Raw genomic sequence first — 6,018 nt, forward strand, 5'->3', positions numbered from 1 at the left:
GCAGTGCATGGGTCAGGTAAAAATTATGAGTTCAGGGAACAGGCTCCAATAGTGTTTGACCCTCAGCAGGGAAAATGCACAGCAGTGACCGAGGGGATTCCTGTGCCGCTGCCTTGAGTCCAGACTCTGGGTCTTGGCTGAACACAGCAAAGTTCCCATGTTTGGACAGGCTCAGGGGCGACCCCCAGGGAGTGCGGGCTCAGCGCAGGAGCGAGCGGGCTACGGACAAACAGACACAGGGACAAACGGCCCCAGAGCTTCAGTTGCAGCGGCGGCAGCAGCAGCAGCAGCAGCATCGGCAGGGAAAGCAGCAAAAACAGCAAAAAAACCCGAAAGAAGCGCCTTTGTCGACTCCCTCACGCTTCTCCTCTCCCTCTCCCAGAGTCCCGCACCCTCTCCCACTCTTCCTTTCCCGGTGTCCCCTCCTCTCCCAGTCTCTCTCCCCATGCCTGGCCGGGCCATACCCCCGGCCCACCCCTGACCCCGGGCAGGGCTGCCCGGTGCCCAGCCCCGGCCACCCCGCTGTGGTCTCGCCTCGGGCCAGCTCTGGCCGTGCCTGCGGTGGCGCTGCTGGGCGGGCATCAGTGCCTGGGGCTGGGGCGGCATCGCCTTCCTTTGCCTCCGCCTGGCCTGAGCCCGGCCCCAAACCCGGCCCCGGCTCCTCCCGGGGCCCGCGGAGCACACACGCGGCACGGCCACTCCCGCCGCCTCCGCTGCGGCTCCCCCGGCCCGAGCTCCGCCGCTCGGCAGCGCGGCCGCCGGCCCCGAGCCTCCCGTGCCGCGTTCCGAAGAGCGAACGCCTGGGCATGGCCGGCCCGGGGCGGGTGAGGGGCGCTCGGGCGCCGTTGCTGGCCCCGGGCCGAGCGCTGACCGCCGCGTCCTGGTCGCAGGGAAGGCGCAGCAGGGCCTGAAAGAGCAGGACAGGCTGGGCTTGCTGCTGGGGCGCAGCGGCTTTGGCAGCGTCTTCGCAGCCACGCGGCTCTCGGAGGGCACCCCGGTGAGCGGTGGCCGGCGGCCGGTGCAGGCGGAGGAGGCGGAGGGAGGATGGGGCTGGGCAGGGCGGGCGGCGAGCTCACCCCGCTGCTGCTCTTGGCTTGCAGGTGGCCATCAAAAGGGTGCCACGGAACCGCGTCCGGCACTGGGGCGAGCTGGTGAGTGAGCGGGACCAGCAGCAGAAGCTGGGGCTGCCGGCTGGGGATGAGCTGAGATCCGGCAGGGTGGGAGCTGCCAGGACACCCCGAGGGAGAGCGGGCGTGGGGCCAGCGCAGGGCGCAGAGCATCCCGGGCTGGATGAGGGCTCCCCGAGCCACGGCACAGCATCAGCCCCACTGACGGCATCGTGCTCCTCCCGCAGCCTGACGGCACCAGCGCACCCCTGGAGATAGTGCTGCTGGCCAAGGTGTCCACTGGCTTCCCTGGTGTGGTCCAGCTGCTGTTGTTGAGATCCCCAACAACATTGTGATGGTGCTGGAGCACCCAGAGTGCTCTCAGGACTTGCAGCGTTTCATTCGGGCACGGCGGTTCCTGCCCCAGGAGGAGGCGCAGGAGCTGTTCCGCCAGGTGCTGGAGGCCGTGCGGCACTGCAGCAGCTGCGGGGTCCTGCACAGGGACATCAAACCAGAGAACATCCTGCTTGACCTGGACACCAGCCAGGCAAAATTGATCAACTTTGGCTGTGGCATCTACCTGCAAGACACAGCCTACACTCACTTTGCAGGTGAGCCCATGCAGGGGTGTGCTCCCTGTCCCGGCATCTCATGGCCCAATATCTCACAGCCCAAGCTGGCTGTGGCAGTGGGGATTCCCCCTTTTGCTGCCCTTCATGGCACTGAGATTTCAGCTGAGTGCTTTTGAGCAGGGCTGAGTGGGGAGACAACTTCCAGCTGTGGTGGCAGCCTTTGCCCACCACTGTGCCCAGAACTGGGGCTGGGGCAGGCAGCCCAACAAAAACACCCATTGGTGGGGGTAGCAGAGAGGCAGGGGCAGAATATGTGCCCCAGCCGGTTTGGTGTGCAGGTGAGAAAGGGCTTGGACTGCTTCACTCACCTGGTTTGTTTTGGGTTCATAATGTTTTTTGCTGCAATGCAGATAGGGAGGATGAAGGCATGGTTTTTCCCAGCACTGAGTGGGTTCCTCCTTGTCATGGTCAGGCCTTGCCATGGTTTCCACTTTCCTCTTCCATCACCAGTGGCTTCTTTTCCAACCCCAAGTCTGTACACAAGTCCCAGGTGCTGGTGAGAGGGCAGTGGGTCACCCTGTGTGCCACTGGGGCAGCCCCCACATGCCCAGGGATGCTGGGGCCAGGCTCTGGGAGCAGCAGCATCCCCCTGATGAACTCCATCTGTATTCCATAGGAACACGGTCATATAGCCCCCCGGAATGGAGCCACTTTGGCCGGTACTATGGCAAGCCAGCTACCATCTGGTCCCTGGGCATCCTGCTGCACCAGATGGTCTGCGGGGAGCACCCTTTCAGGAGGGGCCAGAACATCAGCTGGGACCATCAGCTCTCACGGCCACAAGGGCTCTCTCTAGGTGGATCCTCTTCTCTGGGCACGGGGGGAATCCCAGTGCTGGGAGACAGCAGCGGGCTTGTGAGCATCCTGCACTGGCAGCTGCTGAGGAGGTGGCACATGTCCTGCTCTCCTCCAAAACAGGGAATTGATGGGAAAGTTCAGGCCCAGCTTTGAGCACATCCAGCACGGCCTGGGCATGGGAATAGTGGGACAAAGCCAACAGGAGCCTTCTCCAACTGCCCAGTGGTTTCTGGTTTCTCTGCCAGAGTGCCAAGATCTGATCAGGCAGTGTTTATCCATGCTGGACTTGGAAAGGCCCTCATTAGAGGAGCTGTTCTGTCATCCTTGGATGCAGGATATTTATCTGCCGTAGAAGAAGGGAGAGAGCCACAGGCACACTGTGATGCAGGGCCCTGGCAATGTACAGGTGCACACATGTCTTGGCGATAATGAGCAAAGGAACCCAGACTTTTTGTCCTGCCTGTGTCACTGCCCAGGGCTCATCAGATGGGAACACACAGCCCTTGTGCTGGAGCTGAGCTGCTCTGCCCAGCACTGGTGGCCGCCATCCAAGCTGGTTTTGCTTGTCCTGGTTCCCTGACAGCTGGGGCCCTGGGCAGAGCCCTGAGAGCCTGGTCTGCCCCCAGGGAAGGGAAAGGAGCCCCTGGAGAAGCTGTACCAGGTGGGGCTGCTGCTGCTGGGGACAGTGAGGATGACATCAAGGATGACAACCTCTTCCTGGACCTGGCCACTGGCCAGCTGAAGATGATGGACTTGAGTTCTGGCACCTTCTTCAAAGCCAGGCTCCACAGGGAATTTGTAGATGAGTCCACACACAGGGGGATGCTCCCAGATTTGGGCATTGCACAGCCCGGTTGGGAACCAAAGGTTCCCCCATTGCTGGGGCAGATGCAGCTGATCCTTCAGTCGGCTGCCCAGCTGCTTTTGGCAGGGCTGGGGCATGGGCTGGGGTGGGTACAAAATAGGAGTGGGCTCCTGGCCCTGCCAACAGCCCCCAGCACCCCCCATGCCCCGGGCTGGGGCAGCTAGCCCGACACAAACAAACCCCCATGGTGGGAGCAGAGGTGGGGCTCCAGAACCTCTGCACAGCTGCTTTGCTGTGCAGGCAAGGAAGGGCTTGGGCTGCTCCACTGCCCTTGTTTGCTTTGGGGTCACCCTGATTTTGGGGGGCAGTGCAGGGGGGAAGGGAGAAAGTGTGGGCTTCCCTTACCTGTGGCTGGGTTTTTCCCTGGCATGCAGGGGTTGGGCCTTCCTCAAGGCCCTGACAGAGATAAGAGTTTTTACCTTTCTTCTTGTTTCATGTTTTTGTCTGTAATCTATTTTCAATAATTTGTTCATTTGTTTTTCTAGGGGAATCATTCTAAGTGGGCTCCAGCCTTGATCAGGAAGTGCTTGGGAGCAGCTGTGGCGTGGATGGGCTGTGCCCTTGGAGAAGGCTGAGGACATCGTTTGGGACCAGCTTTTCTTCCAGCGGGGGATGCCGTGAGGTGGGTCCCCGTCTGCTTGACATGGTGGGATCAGAGCTTTTGGGAGCTGGCAGCGAGCACAGGAGCATCCTGCTCTGGGCAGCTGCTGAGGAGGTGGATGTGCCCTGGCTGGCTGCAGGCTGGGCACATGTCCTGCCCTCCTGCTCTGTGCCAAAGGAAGAAGGCATGGGCAGCTCTGGGCACCGCTCTGAGCATGGCCAGCACGGCCTGGGCGCCACGGGCGGCTGGGACAAGGGCACAGGAGCCCTCAGCTGACGGGCGGTTTCTACTTTCTCTGCTTGCAGCCAGGCTCTGCAGGTGCTGAGGCTGCTCTGGGCTCTGCCAGGGCTCTGCTGGAGCTCAGCACCAGGCCAGCCAAAGAAGAAATCATGTGACCTGCAGCACAGACTTGCTTGAGCATTTTGGCACAGCATAGCTCAAGTCTGCAGAGTGTACACCTCCAAGGGAAAACATGACACCCCCCAAAAAATAAACTTGTTCAATAACTTCTGAAATGAATCTGGGATGACCCCAAATGACGTTTTTCAGCTTGCTGAAGCTGTAGCTCAGCCCTTCTTTGAACAGTTCTCTACCTCCCAGCTGCCTTTTACTTCCCAACTGCTCCCTCTTTTCCCTCAGTGAGTTCCCAGCCCATTGCAGTCTCCATCACACTGTTGCCTTCCTTGATGCCCCTCACCCCAAGGAAGGCTGAGCCCCAGGCTTAGGGACTCATCCTGTCACTGGCTGAGGAGCAGCAATGTCTCAGAGGTCCAGTGGGATTTTAGTGTCATTCAGAGCCACTCTCCAGCCCTCAGCTCTCCTCACTGCTGAGCTCCCACTCCTTTTTCCTCATCCTTGCAGCAGGATGAGCTCTGTGAATCCCCTTGAGCCTCCCCACTCTTCCCAGCCCATGCACCCCCCTCAGTTAGGCTGAAGCTGAAGCTTCTCAGTCTCCTGTGGCACACCAGTCCAGTTCCCTGTGCGGGGAGCCCCAGCCCCAGAGCACAGCACACAACAGCGCAGTCCAGGCTGGAGCAGCTGCCCTGCAGCCCTGGCTTGGCTATTTGTGGCAAGGAAATGCTCCCTGTTCCCAGCTGTCCCTGCAGGATGGCCCCAGGGCAGAGCCCAGCCAGGCTCCCACTGCAGCCCCTGGAGCTTGGGGCAGACAGTGCTCCCAGAGCTGAGGTTCCTGGGCAGCACCCAGAGCTGTGCCTTGTACTCTGTGGCCGTGTGTCACAGTGCAGGCTGGCTCATGCTGTGTGAATGTACCAGCCCTGGTTTGGCTGCCAGGGCCCTCGCCCAGTCACATCTCTCCCAGGGCTGCAGCATTTTACTGGCCAGAATCTAACAAGGCATAGGGATCAGAGCAATGAAAATATCCAGACTGGGTTTTTCAAAGGCCCTTTAGAAGGAAGAGCTTGAGAATAAACGCTCTCTGTTTGCCATGTGGACATCGGGGCCAGTGCTCTGTCCTTCTCCAACCCACTCCCCCCCAGCCAACGTTACAGCCACCCATTCCCTCACACATCCCCCACGTGCCTTCCCACTGCCATGTTGTGTCAGGGTTTCCCAGCCCCTTGTCCCTTCCTGGCCCTGTCCCCTCACGGTCTCCCCCAACCCGGCCAAGCTGCCCGGCAGCAGCGCCGCAGCCCCACAGCAGCTCCAGAGCAGCCCCATCCAGAGGCACCTGGGAGCCCTCAGCAAGGCAGCCAGCAGCACACGGGCAGGAGGACACGGATGGCGCTTCCTGCCTGGCACAGGGCTTGTGGCCATCTCCAGGCACCGCTCTGGCAGGGATCCCTGCAGCCCTGGCCCCTGCCTACCCACTCTGTCACCAGCACAAAGGCTTCAGCAGAACCACCAAAGGCCAAGGGGCTTCTGGCCATTTTCCTTGCAACACTGCACGCCTGGGCAGCTTGCTGAGCACAAGCATCCTTTTCCCCCTTCAGGGCCTCATCACCCCTCAGCCTGCTGTGCTGCTGTGCACAATGTTCCTTTTTCACCCTTTCCTGCCTC

The 6,018-nt window shown here is 61.1% G+C and overlaps 1 pseudogene; it reads left to right on the forward strand.

The window, feature by feature from the left end:
* Positions 1–445: 445 nt before the first annotated feature.
* Positions 446–2,888, forward strand: LOC134434735 (serine/threonine-protein kinase pim-1-like; annotated as a pseudogene).
* The last annotated feature ends 3,130 nt before the right edge of the window (positions 2,889–6,018 follow it).

Source organism: Melospiza melodia, unplaced genomic scaffold (genome assembly GCF_035770615.1).
Source record: "Melospiza melodia melodia isolate bMelMel2 unplaced genomic scaffold, bMelMel2.pri scaffold_46, whole genome shotgun sequence".
Taxonomy (NCBI): Eukaryota; Metazoa; Chordata; class Aves; order Passeriformes; family Passerellidae; genus Melospiza; species Melospiza melodia.